The sequence below is a fragment of the Triticum urartu genome, chromosome 2, assembly GCF_003073215.2.
Source record: "Triticum urartu cultivar G1812 chromosome 2, Tu2.1, whole genome shotgun sequence".
NCBI lineage: Eukaryota > Viridiplantae > Streptophyta > Magnoliopsida > Poales > Poaceae > Triticum > Triticum urartu.
The window spans coordinates 85,680,503-85,696,968 of NC_053023.1; positions in this window are offsets into that span (position 1 = coordinate 85,680,503).

Genomic DNA, 16,466 nt, shown 5'->3' on the forward strand with positions numbered 1-16,466 from the left:
GAATTCATCGAGTTGAAAAATATGCATGAATTTTGAAAAAAACTTCTTCGATTTTATAAAATGGGTCATTGATTTGAAAAAAGCTCATCAATTTTTTAAGTTCATCGATATGCAAAAAATGTTCATCGATTTCGAAAAAAGTTCATCGTTTTTGGAAAAATTTCACTGGTTTTGAAAAAAGTTCATTCAATTTAGCAGAAGGAAGGAATAAAAAATGAAGAAAAACATTCCGAATAAAGATGGAAAAAGAAATAGAAATAGAAATAGAAAAAAGAAATAGATGAAATGGGAAAAAATATGTAACTGAGCACATACGGTGAGGAAGGTGTTTTGGTTAGTGCAACTACGATTGACCAGGAGGTCTTTGTTCCGATTCTCACCGAATGCGTGTTTGCAGTACCTATAGTTTTGTTTTAACAACAGAAACGCCTTTAGGTGCAGAAAAATATGGTTCAAGCTCAATTAGATGCGCCTTTAGGCACCCGTTTGCGAGTATGCATCTTCAGGCTAGGCCGTCTATAAGATGTTTGATCGTTTGTACTTAAGCTCTCTAGCTATCACGTTCACACGGACCGATTATTTCCCCTATAATCGACTAGCAAAAGAGTATGTGCATTGTAATGAGAGAGAATAACACATGCTCTTAACCAAATAACCATGACTCAGGACTCTAATAGGTCCACGTCCTTTATTTTCATATGGCATCACATTTGTGTTGCCAACGGTGGTCTCGGTGCTCACACAAGGAAAACACATTTGAATGTGGTCAGTCCTAAGGCGTCTCTCTCTCTCTCACTCGGCATAAGATGAGAGGTGTGCATGCGTGGTTATTGATGTTTTTTCCTCTCAATCTGGTTTAATGGGTGTTTATTTGCAATTTGGATCGCCGCCGGTACGAAAGAAAAATGGACCGTGCACTATAGATTAAGTTTGCAACAAAAGCAATATTTTAGAAATATTTAATAGCTAAAAATGACATCATATTTAGATTCTACACATTTTAAATCAAATTTCATATATAACATGTTAAAATCAGAGTTACAGTTTAAAAGATATGGATTGTTGTTTTACATAAACTGCGGATTGATTAATCGAAAAGTCAACGGGTTTTCCGTTAAAACAAAAAAAGATTCGACTGACTTAAATATTGACGGCGGGTTGATTACCTGAAATGTCAGGAGGGTTTCGAAGAAAATGCACAAAATAAACGGTTTGACTGTAACTTAAACGTGTACCGCGGGCAAATTTATAGAAAACAAAGGGGTTTTGTAAAGTGACGCGACAGTGAGCCGGCAGAAGCACTCCATGCTTTATGATTAGGTAAATATATGAGCAAATCTTTTGCTTTCGTTTAAAAAGAATTACTCTACATATTGAAACAGACTGCATGAACCTCGCCAAGGCTTTGCAGAGGAATGTTGCGTCAATTGATTAGACTGCAATTTAATTTTATTATTGTCTCATTTGCTCCACGTAAATTGTAACTCTTTGGCTCATGCCCTTGCTGCTCTTGGAGCTAATGGCGAAGTTCCCCAGTGATTGTGGTTGGAGATGTGCCAAGTGATGTAAGTGATCTTGTGGCCAGTAATATTGATGTGCGTGCTGTTCAATGGAACACGGGTTCCTGTTTCAAAAAAAACCATGTATTGAAGGAATGAAAAGTTTTCATGTTAAGAAAAGAATTGGCGGGGACCCAGTGTATATTTTTAAAATGTCATGCATTTTATCATGATCCAACTGCTTTAAAGTCATTTGCTAAGAGCTCCCACCCAGTGAACGTTTGCCCATTCATATTTCCGAAGATATAACTTCACATCGACGAAAGCATAAGGTAGTGACCGGAAATTCAGAATAGTAAAGGGTTTCATATTTGTTGTCATTAGCTTAACCTTACGCATTACTATATGCTAACAGGAAAACGTATTTAGTGTGAACAAACTTGATCATTCACACGGGTTGAATGTGGCGTGGACGGACCAGGGGTTATGTGGGTTAAAATCTTTACTATGCACATTCATTTCGGCGGCTGGCGCTGCGCTAGCTTTGCATGAATAGCTCCGATAGAATATATTGTAGTTCCTTAGCTGGGTTGACTTCTCTTTCTATGGTTGGTTTCTGACATCGGTCGTGATTCAACATTCAGCAGATGTAAGTAGGCGTGGTGGACAACATGAACTCTAAATCAAGAAAAGTACCAAACCAGTTGGAAAATATACGCTCATGTGAAAAACGGCGGCAAAGAAAACATAATGAGACTTGGGGGCCATGAGGCGACATCGCTATGTTCAGGGCCGGCGGCACTAGCTCGTAGTGGCAGTGACGTTGGGTGGGAGACTTCGGAAGGAGCCACATGAATAGTCATTATCCTTAAGGAGTTAGGTCATAGGCTAGTTAACAGCAGATCCAATTCCACATGTACTGCTTGGAATAAGGACCAAACGCCCATTTCGATTGTTCCTGTAATTGCTTTGGCCCGGCGCATTTATATATTTTGACATTTTCCATCGCTTGTGGGAAGGATCCCGAACCTTTCCCAAACCAATTTTTATCATGTGTTTCTTTTCGAACGACTTTCTTTTGTTTTCCTTTTCCTTTTTCATTTTTTGCATTTTTAAATTTTTTGAACAATTTATAAAAGAATCAAAATATTTTATCAAAAGTTAATACTCCCTCCTATCCATATTACTTGTCGCTGAAACAGATATATCTAGCACTGAAAAACATCTAGATACATCCGTTTGGGCGACAAATAATGGTTAGGAGGGAGTAACATTTTTCAAAGTACTTACAGAGAGAGTACTGGTTGAAATTCAGAACATTTTCCGAAATCTTAATCATGAAAAGTTCTTCAAATCCAGGAATATTTTCAATCCCGCTTTCTGAAAAATAAGATTTTATTTCGAATTTATGAACTTTTTTGAAAATTCAACATTTTTAAAATTCTTATAAAAATTCAAGTTTGTCAAAAAAATAAATTTCACGAACATTTTCTATAACTATTGAGCATTCTTAAATTCATAAATATTGTTCAGATCGGAGAACATTTTGTCGAATTCTTGAACATTTTTTATATTCGTGTACAATTTTAATGATTGCCAAATATTTAACATATGAAGTTGTTTTTTTCTAAAACATACCGAACACAACACCTCCATATATGTAGGAGGAAACCGAGGAAGAGGACAGATCTATCCTGATGGTAGCAAGAATAACAATACATCCGGAAAGAAACGGGCACTGGGTAAAGTAGAAGAAATGGATCCTCCCAATAACCTCTTGAGTTTTGCAGCTTGGCGCACACCCCCCCTTCGCTCTGGGCCGGCCCATTTACTCTTTTTTCTGTTATAGACCCTAGAAAACATGCTCGCATTCTTAAAAATAGTAAGAAGGAAATTGGGTAACATGGGATTCGATCCCAGGTCTCCAGGGCGTAGTGCAGCGCTCATAGCTACTAGGCTAAACAAGCTGGCCGTGTCGTATTTGAGGTATAAAATAGCTGGGCGCGCCCTATTTTTCTTTTCTTTCTCCATTTTCTTCTACGTTATTCAGTTTTTCTTCCTTTTATCGATTTTTGTTCTTTTCTTCTTCTTCAATTGTTTTCATTGTTTTTTGTATTTGTTTCTTCTCCAATTTTTACATTCCTTTCTTTGTTTGTTTTTCCTTTTTTTTGTGTTTTCTTTTTTCTTCTCCATTCTTTCTTTTTCCTTTGTGTTTTCTTATGTTTGTTTTCGTTTCACTATACATTTTTTTACATGTCAAAAACATTTTGTGTATACACGTTCAACATTGTCAGAACGCTTATTCAACATTTTGAAATACTTGTTCAACATTTTAATAGCTATTCAACATTTTCTTCAAACACTTGTTCAACATTATACTTATCCAATATTTTCTTAAATACTTGTTCAACATTTTTAATACAATCGTTCAACAATTTTCAAATACTCGTTCAACATTTTTTAATACTTGTTTAACATTTTTCAAATACTCGTTCAACATTTTGAATATGTATTCAAGATTTTTTAAATTCTTGTTTAACATTTTCAAATACTTGTTCAACATTCATATACTCGTTTCATTATTTTTTTAATACCTATTCAACATTTTCTTTCAAATACTTATTCAACATTTTTCATATACTCATTTCAATATTTTCTAATACCTATTTCAACATTTTTCAAATGCCCATTTAAGAGCATGCAGTGTGAAAAATAGAAAGAAGGAAATTGGGTAACATGGGATTCAATCCTAGGTCTCTAGGGCGTAGTGCAGCGCTCGTAGCCACTAGGCTACACCCAAACTCGTGTTAAACTAGCTAGCCCCATCGTATTTGAGGTACTATAAAACAGCTGGGCACGCCCTATTTTTCTTTTCTTTCTCCATTTTCTTCTACATTAATCAGGTTTTCTTCCCTTTTTCGATTATTATTCTTTTTCTTTTTTCTTCTCCATTTGTTTTCATTGTTTTTTGTATTTGTTTCTTCTCTGATTTTTTTCATTCTTTTCTTTGTTCGAGTTCATTTTTTCTATGGTTTTCATTTTTTGGGGTTTTCTTTTTTTCTTCTCCATTCTTTCTTTTTCTTTTGTGTTTTCTTATGTTTGTTTTTGTTTTGCTGTATATTTTTTTACATGTCAAAAACATTTTTTGTATACACGTTCAACATTGTCAGAATGGTTATTCAACATTTTCCACTTGTTCAACATTTTAATAATTATTCCATGTTTTTTTTCAAACACTTGTTCAACATTATACTTATCCAACATTTTCTCAATTACTTGTTCAGCGTTTTTCATACAATCGTTCAACATTTCTCAAATACTCGTTGAATATTTTTTAATACTTGTTTAACATTTTTCAAATACTCATTCAACATTTTTAATATGTATTCAACATTTTTTAAATTCTTGTTCAACATTTTCAAATACTTGTTCAACATTTTCATTTTCTCGTTTCAACTTTTTTAATACCTATTCAACATAGTACTTTTTTTCAAATACTTGTTTAAAATTTTTTAAATAATTGTTCAATATTTTTCATATACCCATTTCAACATTTTCATACCTATTTCAACATTTTTCAAATGCCCGTTTAAGAGCGCACAGTGTTAAAAATAGAAAGAAGGAAATTGGGTAACATGGGATTCAAACCCGGGTCTCCAGGGCATAGTGCAGCGCTCATTGCCAGTAGGCTACACCCAAACTAGTGTTAAACTAGCTAGCCGCGTCGTATTTGAGGTATAAAATAGCTGGGCGCGCCCAATTTTTCTTTTCTTTCTCAATTTTCTTCTACGTTATTCGGTTTTTCTTCCTTTTATCGATTTTTGTTCTTTTTATTTTTTCTTCTCCATTTGTTTTCATTGTTTTTTGTATTTGTTTCTTCTTTGATTTTTTATTCCTTTCTTTCTTCGTCTTCATTCTTTGCGTGGTTTCATTTTTTTGGGGGGGTTTATTTTTTCTTCTCCATTCTTTCTTTTTCTTTTGTGTTTTCTTATGTTTGTTTTTGTTTTGCTGTATATTTTTTTACATGTCAAAAACATATTTGGTATACACGTTCAACGTTGTCAGAACGGTTATTTAACAATTTCCACTTGTTCAACATTTTAATAGTTATTCCACATTTTTTTCAAACACTTGATCAACATTATACCTATCCAACATTTTTTCAATTACTTGTTCAACATTTTTTCTACAATTGTTCAACAATTTTCAAATACTCGTTCAACATTTTTTAATAATTGTTTAACATTTTTCAAATACTCTTTCACATTTTTAGTATGTATTCAACATTTCAAATACTTGTTCAACATTCATATACTCGTTTCAATATTTTTTTAATACCTATTCAACATTTTTTTCAAATACTTATTCAACATTTTTCAAATAATTTTTCAACATTTTTCATATACTCATTTCAATATTTTCTAATACCTATTTCAACATTTTTCAAATGCCCGTTTATGAGCATGCAGTGTCAAAAATAGAAAGAAGGAAATTGGGTAACATGGGATTCTATCCTAGGTCTCCAGGGCGTAGTGCAGCGCTCGTAACCACTAGGCTACACCCAAACTTGTGGTAAACTAGCTGGCCCCGTTGTATTTGAGGTATAAAATAGCTGGGCACGCCCTATTTTTCTTTTCTTTCTCCATTTTCTTCTACATTATTCGGTTTTTCTTCCTTTTATCGATTATTGTTCTTTTTATTTTTTCTTCTCCATTTCTTTTCATTGTTTTTTGTATTTGTTTCTTCTCCATTTCTTTTCATTCTTTTCTTTGTTCGTCTTCATTTTTTGTTTGGTTTTCATTTTTTTGGGGGTGTTTTCTTTTTTCTTCTCCATTCTTTCTTTTTCTTTTGTGTTTTCTTATGTTTGTTTTCGTTTTTTTGTATATTTTTTACATGTCAAAAACATTTTTTGTATACACGTTCAACATTGTCAGAACGGTTATTCAACATTTTCCACTTGTTCAACATTTTAATAGTTATTCCACATTTTTTTCAAACACTTGTTCAACATTATACTTATCCAACATTTTTTCAATTACTTGCTCAACATTTTTCATACAACCATTTAACATTTCTCAAATACTCGTTCAACATTTTTTAATAGTTGTTTAACATTTTTCAAATACTCATTCAACATTCTTAATATGTATTCAACATTTTTTAAATTCTTTTTCAACATTTTCAAATACTTGTTCAGCACTTTCATATTCTCGTTTCAACTTTTTTAATACCTATTCAACATATTTTTTCAAATACTTGTTCAACATTTTTCAAATAATTGTTTAATATTTTTCATATACTCATTTCAATATTTTTTAATACCTATTTAAACATTTTAAGAATACTCGTTCAACATTTTTCAAATGCCCGTTTAAGACCGCGCAGTGTTAAAAATAGAAAGAAGGAAATTGGTAACATGGGATTCATTCCCAGGTCTCCAGGGCGTAGTGCAGCGCTCGTTGCCAGTAGGCTACACCCAAACTGGTGTTAAACTAGCTGGCCGCGTCGTATTTGAGGTATAAAATAGCTAGGTGCGCCCAATTTTTCTTTCCTTTCTCCATTTTCTTCTACCTTATTCGGTTTTTCTTCCTTTTATTGATTTTTGTTCCTTTTAATTTTTTTCTCCATTTATTTTCATTGTTTTTTGCATTTGTTTCTTCTCTGATTTTTCATTCTTTTCTTTGTTCGTCTTCATTTTTTGTTTGGTTTTCATTTTTTGGGGTTTTATTTTTCTTCTCCATTCTTTCTTTTTGTATTGTGTTTTCTTATATTTGTTTTTGTTTCACTATACATTTTAGTACATGTCAAAAACATTTTTTGTATACACGTTCAATATTGTTAGAACGCTTATTCAACATTTTCAAATACTTGTTCAACATTTTAATATCTATTCAACATTTTTTCAAACACTTGTTCAACATTATAATTATCCAACGTTTTTTCAAATACCTGTTCAACATTCTTCAAGCAATCGTTCAACATTTTTCAAATATCCGTTCAAAATTTTTTAATACTTGTTTAACATTTTTCAAATACTCATTTAACATTTTTAATGTGTATTCCGTATCTTTTAAATTCTTGTTCAAATTTTTCAAATACTTGTTCAACAATTTTCATATAATCATTTCAACATTTTTTAATACCTATTCAACATTTGTTTTTCAAATACTTGTTCAACTTCTTTCAAAAAATTGTTCAGCATTTTTCATATACTCATTTTAACATTTTTAATTCCTATTTCACATTTTTCAAATAATTGTTGAACATTTTCAAATACTTGTTTAACATTTTCCAAATACTAGTTCAACATTTTTTAATACTTATTCAACATTTTTCAAATACTCGTTCAACATTTTCAATGCTCAATTAACAATTTTGCTATGTTTGTTAACTGACATTATTCGGGGAAAAAGCATGTGAAAACCGAGTAAAAAGAAAAACATAAAAAAATCATGTTGAATTAGACGAGTAAAAATGAAAGAAAAGAAAAAAAGGTTAGAATGGGAAAATCAAGTAAACATGGTAAAACCCAACTCATTTTTCCTTCTAGTAGGCCACGCTCTCCATAGTGTACAACAAGTTGAGTCTGTCGCACTGGCTAGCATCGCTGGGAAGGAACTATATCCCCCGGTGCTACCTCTTGAGCACTGCGTTGGATTTCCTTGAAGAGGAAAGGATGATGCAGCAAAGTAGCGTAAGTATTCCCCTCAGTTATTGAAAACCAAGGTATCAATCCAGTAGGAGGATACGCGCGAGTCCCTCGTACCTGCACAAAACAAATAACTCCTCGCAACCATACCTAGCCAAACGGGCCGGCCCGGCACGGCACGACCCGGCCCATCGTAATCGTGCCTGGCCCGGCACGGCCCGCCAGGGCACGATTACTATACGGGCCGTGTCGTGCCGACCCGCGTGCTGCGCCCCCAGGCCCAGGCACGGCCCAGTTAGTAAACGGGCCGGCACGTTGGCCCGTTTAGCACGGTGGACCGCGTATTTTTAGCCTGTTATTTGACGCACTGAGCGTTTTAGCCTATTTTTACATGTTGGGCCATATATAGATGTATAAAAAAATAAAAAAATGTAATCGGGCCGTGCCGTGCCGGCCCGCGTGCCCAGCCTCCAGGCCCAAGCACGGCCCAGGGCGTGCCGCGTGCCGGGCCCGACCCGTTTAGACCGTGTCGTGCCTGGCCCAAGGCGGGCCGTGCCGGCGTGCTCACGGGCCGGCCCAAAAACCCCGGCCCATTTGGCCAGCTATACTCGCAACCAACGCGATAAGGGGTTGTCAATCCCTTCACGGTCACTTACGAGAGTGGGATCTGATAGAGATGATAGATAATATTTTTGGTATTTTTGTGATAAAGATGCAAAGTAAAATAAAAGGCAAAGTAAAAAAAGCAAAAAGCAATAATAAAGTGTAGGAGGATTAATATGATGAAGATAGACCCGAGGGCCATAGATTTCACTAGTGGCTTCTCTCAAGAGCATAAGTATTTTACGGTGGGTGAACGAATTACTGTTGAGCAATTGACAGAATTGAGCATAGTTATGAGAATATCTAGGTATGATCATGTATATAGGCATCACGTCCGAGACAACTAGACCGACTCCTCCCTGCATCTACTACTATTACTCCACTCATCGACCGCTATCCAGCATGCATCTAGAGTATTAAGTTCAAGAAACCAGAGTAACGCCTTAAGCAAAATGACATGATATAGAGGGATAAATTCATGCAATATGATAAAAACCCCATCTTATTATCCTCGATGGCAAAAATACAATACGTGCCTTGCTGCCCCTACTGTCACTGGGAAAGGACACCGCAAGATTGAACCCAAAGCTAAGCACTTCTCCCATTGCAAGAAAAACAAATCTAGTAGGCCAAACCAAACTGATAATTCGAAGAAACTTGCAAAGATAGCCAATCATACATAAAAGAATTCAGAGAAGATTCAAATATTGTTCATAGATAATCTTGATCATAAACCCACAATTCATCGGTCTAAATAAACACACCGCAAAAAGAAGATTACATTGAATAGATCTCCACGAGAGAGGGGGAGAACATTGTATTGAAATCCAAAAAGAGAGAAGAAACCATCTAGCTACTAACTATCGACCCGAAGGTCTGAAGTAAACTACTCACACTTCATCGGAGAGGCTATGATGATGTAGAAGCCCTCCGTGGTGGATGCTCCCTCCGGCGGAGCTCCGGAACAGGGCCCAAGATGGGATCTCGTGGGTACAGAAGGTTGCGGCGGTGGAATTAGGTTTTTGGCTCCGTTTCTGATCGTTTGGGGGTACGTAGGTATATATAGGAGGAAGAAGTACGTCGGTGGAGCAAGGTGGGGTCCACGAGGGTGGAGGGCGCGCCCTAGGGGGGTGGGCACGCCCCCCTACCTCGTGCCCACCTCCTTTCTTTCTTGACGTAGGGTCCAAGTCTCCTGGATCATATTCGGTGAGAAAATCATGTTCCCGAAGGTTTCATTCCGTTTGGACTCCGTTTGATATTCCGTTTCTTCGAAACTCTGAAATAGGCAAAAAAACAGCAATTCTGAGCTGGGCCTCCGGTTAACAGGTTAATCCCAAAAATGATATAAAAGTGAAAAATAAAGCATAATATTGTCCAAAACAGTAGATAATATAGCATGAAGAAATTAAAAATTATAAATACATTAGAGACGTATCTTTTTTTGAAAATTCTGTGAGCCGGCCCGATATGAAGCGGACTAAGCGAGAGTTCCCCCCTCATCTCACGTAACGTGAGAAATAGAGGCGCCCAAAAACATGCGGGCAGCATGATTCGAACCAAGCTCCTACCGGTTTACTATAGAACACACTAACCAAGTGGGTCACCTGACCTGATGTGCTAGTTTCTTTTTTATTCTTAAAATGCAACACTGAAAAAACGTAGGTGTTTCCTATTTGGTTTCCCTTTTCTCTTTCTTTTTCGCTTTATTCATTTTGTTTTCATCTTCCTTTCTTAATGTGCGAACTTTTTCAAACTCATGAGCTTTTTCTTTCAATATTGATGATCTTTTTCAAATTTTATGGACACTTTTTTTTCAAAATTCTTGAACCTTTTCCAATTTTTGACGAACATTTATCAAATCCGTGAACTTTTTTCAAACTTGATGAACTTTCTTACAAATCAATTTATTCTTTTTAAAAAGATTGATGATTCCTTTTCAAAATCGTGAACTTATTTTCAAAATTGATGGACTTTTTTGAATTTTATAAACTATTTCCAAATTAGACTATTTTATAAAAAATGCGATATTTTTGAGGTTGTGAAGTTCTCAAATTCATGATCGTTTTCTAAATCTATGAATTTTTTTAAAAATTGTGAACTTTTTTTAAAAGGTCAACTGTTCAAACGGTCCACATCAACTGGTCAATAGGTTAACTACACAGAACATGGTCAAACGACCGAGGGAACAGGGATGACTTTTGCAAACGAACGTGCATGATCGAACAATCGAGGCAGGAACGCCGGTGTTGTTTCGGCCGGACCACACGAGCAACCATGTGGGCGCTAGTTGGGTAACCGGACGCTTAAGGCGCTGACTAGGGGCTCCCTGGAATAGGAGAAGTCCTAGATGACCACAATGGTAGAGCAACCATGAAAAAACCCAATCTAGGCATGAAGGCCCAAGCCAAGAAAATAGAGAGGGTTACAACTTGGTAGGCCCAAGATAATGCTTCCTGGAAGCCTCGGGAATGATATGTATGGCATGTTGAGATTCATTATCACAATAATCACCCACGTGAGCTCGAGCGAGGGCCGGTCGGCCAAGCGCTATCAACCGTTCTCTCGCAACGGTTTTCACAAGGTTATGGAAGCTTCTCAATTAGTTTCGAGAAGCTTTCGTGAAAAAAGTTTTTTTCCTGTTGTTTTCTAATCATCTCATCTTCGTTTCTTTTCTGATTATTTGATATAGTTTGTCTCTTTTCTTATTTTTCTTTTCTTTCATTATTTCGTGAATCCACGGTTTTTTTATTTTGAGACTTTTTATGAATTTCATGATCATATTTTGAATTCGCAATCATTTTTCAAGATGATTTTTTTAATTACATGAGCATTTTTGAATTTTTGGATTCTGGTTGAATTTCATGATCATTTTTAAAAAAATTCAATATCTTGAAATTCGTGAACATTTTTTAATTCTAAAATATTTGTCATCTTTTTAAATTCTTTAAAACATTTCAACAATTCGTGAAAATTTTCATTTAAAAAATGGAAAAAATAATCAAATTCATGCTTTAAAAAAATTGGTTTCCTAATTTTTTTTCCAAATAGGTGAGCATTTTCAAATTCACGAACATTTCCAATGTCTTGTATATTTGTAATATCCATGTTTTTTTTGAAATTTGTACACATTATTCAAGTTTATGACATTATGAAAATTCATGTTTTTTTTAAATAATGACTTTTGAAAATGTGATGATGTTTTTTACTTCATGAGCATTTTTCCAAATTCATGAATGTTTTTGAAAAATAAATTGTTTTTGCACATTGTGGATATTTTCAAATTCTAAATTGAACCGAACCAAATAAAAAATGAACTGAACAAATTAGAAGGAAAACACATAAACGCTAGGGGCTGCTTTGCTGGGTCAGGTCCATGTAGGGGGGGGGGGGGGGGGGGGGGGGGGGGGGGGGGGGGGGGGGGGGGGGGGGGGGTGAGCCACGTGCATTGTAATGCTCGCTACAAGCGGCACACAACAACGTCCCTCGAAGACTAGGCACAAGCCCGAGGTCCATAAAGAAATTGGGCGGTGCTAAAGTGGTGGTGTAACAAGCACAACACGCATACTTGCTAGAGGCACAAGTGGCTCAAAAGCACACCCAATTACGGCTAAGATTAGACTCCAACTTACAACCAACCATAAAAACTACTAGGAAAACTACCAGCTAAGCGATAAAGGAGATCAAAATTGAATTGAAAAATATCACAAAGAATCATCATTAGAAGTATTGTAAAGGCTTCTAGGGGAGCAGCCGGAAGGATCGGCCAGCAATCCTAAGAACCTTGCCCGATTTTCCTCATTTATCTCATTTATCTGCAATATAGACCAACCAGAAGCGATTGTCGGCTAGGGAGTCCCTTACTCCTTGTCAACGAAACGAGAGGGGTTGTGCAACCTCGTAGAGTGACGAGGGAAGCATGGAGAACGTGGGGCATCTGAGTGACATCCCTGACCACCCTCTTCTGGCGTACCACGCTCTCGTCATGTTCTATCAGAATTGGCATCTCCTGAGTCCCAAGCATTGACATCGCCATCACCACCGCCAACGCCTCCTCCTGGCCAGCAAGGGCCTGGATGCCTGAGCGACAAAGCGCCCACTTCCTCCTCTAGACCGAATCTGTTGATTCGGCCTCCTCCATTGCATACAGAACGATCCCGATCGGGGGCACACCTGTTGCCGAACAACCGCGCCTGCTCTTCCTTGCTCGCATTCTGCGAACATCCATCACCTATTTCCACAACTCGTTTGGGCTTGCAAAATCACGACCAGATCTCTCGAAGCCTCACAAGCTTCAACGCATCTCCTCCTACGATCTTCACCAAACATGAATCCCGCTCCACCATCGAGAACTAGGAGAACTGCAACCGATCACAATGGTCGCAGCAAGTGTTGCCATGGGTGCTGAAGTATGTGAGCAAGATGTGGATCAACAGCTGGTGGGGATGGAGAGCGGTAGCGGGGTGGATGAGGGGGAGTCAAGGTGATCGTCTCTATTACTCAACCCAATTATATCCTTACTTAAGCTGACTCCTCAACTGCGAAATCCTAATCGGTACTATTATATCGTTATTGTAATCTCAAGTGCACAAATTGGCAAAATCTACTTCTCACACGTGATAATTAGACCATAGATTCCATGTAATCTAAGTTGTAAACCTCAGTGCCGCTCTAACTTTCTCATATTCCCGGTGGATGAATTAATTTTTTTTGGGGCAGACATGTTCTCTGTTTTTTTTTGCGGGTAGACATGTTCAATTCTTCTTAATGCCAATGAGGGGCTAAATAGAAACAATATGAGAAAAAAATATACTTGGACTTTTTTCGACAATTGTACATTTAAAATCAAGTGGTAGAGAAAACCGGGCGGCAGATCAGGTTAGCAATCTCAAACCTTGATATTGTTACGAACCAACTTGTGGTTGGATGGTTAGAGGGACAGTGGTATCCCTAGCCAACAGGGTTCAAGTCCTGGTGTTCGCATTATTTCTGGATTTATTTCAGAATTTCCGGCGATGCTCTTTTAGTGGGAGGAGACATTCCCGTCGACGACGAGGCGTCTATGGTGACTTCGTAAATCTCAAGATGATATGCCGGCTCAGTCTCTCGAATGTGCTCATAGAATGTGCGTATGTGCGTTCATAGGGATAAGTGTATGCGCGTATGTATAAGCGCTTGCGTCTGTACTGTGTTAAAAAACCTTGATATCGTTATATAAGTGGTAGAAAAAGTTGTTGCATGTTGAATTGGAATAATACAAACACAACATTTTATTCAGTGTAACTAGAGAGCGCACACAAATTCTGAAAAATACAAAACAATAGTACTCCCTCCGCCCAAAATAAGACTTAAGTTTGTACTAACTTTAGTGCAAAATTAGTACAAATTTGAGTCACTTATTTTGAGACAGAGGGAGTATTAAACAAGAAGGCACGGCAAGTTGCTGAGACTCGTGGCATTGTCCAAAACACAAAGAACATTCCCCCTCGGATGCTTCTTTCGAAAGGTAAGTAAGCAGTATGAACGTCTCGCAACATCCGAATTTCGTCCGCTTCATCCGGATTTCATCCGTTTAGGGTGATAATGGGTGCCAAAACGAAGGCTTCGTTTTACGTCCTGCAGCCTGTCTTCTCGCCGGCCGCGGCGGTGGGGTCCTCAACGACGGCGAGGCGAGGCCAGCCGGCGGGAGCGCCACCACGCCGCTTGCTCCTCGGCACCCGCGACTGCCTTGTGGTGGGCCAGGGAGAGAAAAGGAGGAGCGAGAGGGGTGGGCGGGTGGGTGTATGGGCCAGTTTTGTGCAAATGACAGGCACCCAAGGGTCACATGCAACCAGACGAGGACGACGCAGAAAGCGTCCGCTCATGTCTGTTTCAGACGCAAAGTCAGGCCAAGTTTGCTCTCAGGATGAGGCGAGACGGACCAGAAACAAACGTTTTTATAGATGAGGTCACGTGTTGGAACGTCCCGTATGTCTATTTACTCCATACGGACGGATCCGGACGATTTGAGGTTCTGTGTTGGAGTTGCCCTAAGCACACCCGTATGCATGCAAAAAAAGTGCACACACCGTACGCACCAAAACGAAAATAGGGTTCGGGCATGGCCGGCCGGACGCATCACTCACTGATGCATACACCATCCTCAGTTCCATCCACCCATTGCAGGCACGCGCGTGCTTGTGTGTTCCAGCTGCCGATTGGAGGACAGCTTCAGTTTGACCTTCCGATCTTGGCTTTTGCTACGGTAGTGTTAGGCTTTATACAATGGGAGATGCTTAGGGAAATATTTAGAAAAATAAACTGAATTTTTTTGAAGCACCGGTGCCTATTTCTATAGAAGAGACGCTTAGTTAAGCGTTTACCCTGTATAAATAAGTACCGGTGCTTAAGGAAATCCTGATTTATTTCTCTAAGCACCTCTCCTAAGCACCTCCCATTGTATAAGGCTTTAGGGGAGATACTTAAAAAAATAAATCGGTTTTTTTGAAGTATCGGTGCCTATTTAAATAAAGTAGATGCTTAATTAAGCATTTCTCATATAGAGATAAGTACTCATGCTTAAGAAAAACCTGGTATTTTGCTAAGCATTTTTCCTAAGCACCTTACATTGTACAAGACCTTACCGCATCACAACCCACAGACTGCTGCAACTCTGCCGGTTGGGAAGTGGGATCCATTCGTGAATGCAACATAACCTATATTAGTTTATAATGAGGTAATATCATCAATGGTGTTTAAACTTGTCACCAATGTTCATTTTGGTGCATGAACTTGAAAAATACGCCAAACTGGTTCTAGAACTTGGCACGAGCGTGCAAATATGGTGCTAAACCAATCTGCGGACATATAATGTGTGGATGTGGGCATCGTATTTTGATTAGCATGCACATATGGCATGGGACTCACTTTCAACAGATGTATATATATGTCTCTATGACTAGTGGGCCCCATATGTTAGCAAAAAGGCAAAATCAACATCAAAAACTTGTTACCAATGTTCATTTTAGTGCATGAACTTGAAAAATATGCCAAACTGGTTCTAGAACTTGGCACGAGCGTGTAAATATGATGCTAAACCAATCTGCGGACATATAATGTGCGGATGTGGCATCGTATTTTGATTAGCATGCACATATGGCATGTGACTCACTTTCAACAGATGTATATATATGTCTCTATGACTAGTGGGCCCCATATGTTAGCAAAAAGGCAAAATCAACATAAAAAACTGGAACCTCTGTGACTCGAACTTGAGATTTGACACGAGCAAATGCATGCCTAAGCCACTCCGCTATACACTTTTGAATGACCCATTAATGTCTTGTGTAGTAACACGTTCGTCGCTTTCAGAGGTAAATACACCAGGAGTCATAGAACTTGCACGTGATGGTCAGTTTGGTGCACAAACTTGTAAAATACGTGTTTCTGGTCATCAAACTTGCACAAACGTTCATATACGGTCACATTCCATGTACGCGGACGTATCCGTGGTCTATGTGGCATGCCAGCATGGCCAGGGCCCACCGTAAGCACGCGACGCATAGTAGATCTGCAGGCTTTTTCTTTATTTACGTATTATACACCTATTTTTTTAAACTTATTAAGCCCCTAAAATAAAATGATTTTTTATTTACGTATAAAGCCACTAAAATAAAATGGAAAAACAAGGGATGGTTCGGTTACGGACTAGGGACGTGCCACTACTAGGCTCGGGTTAA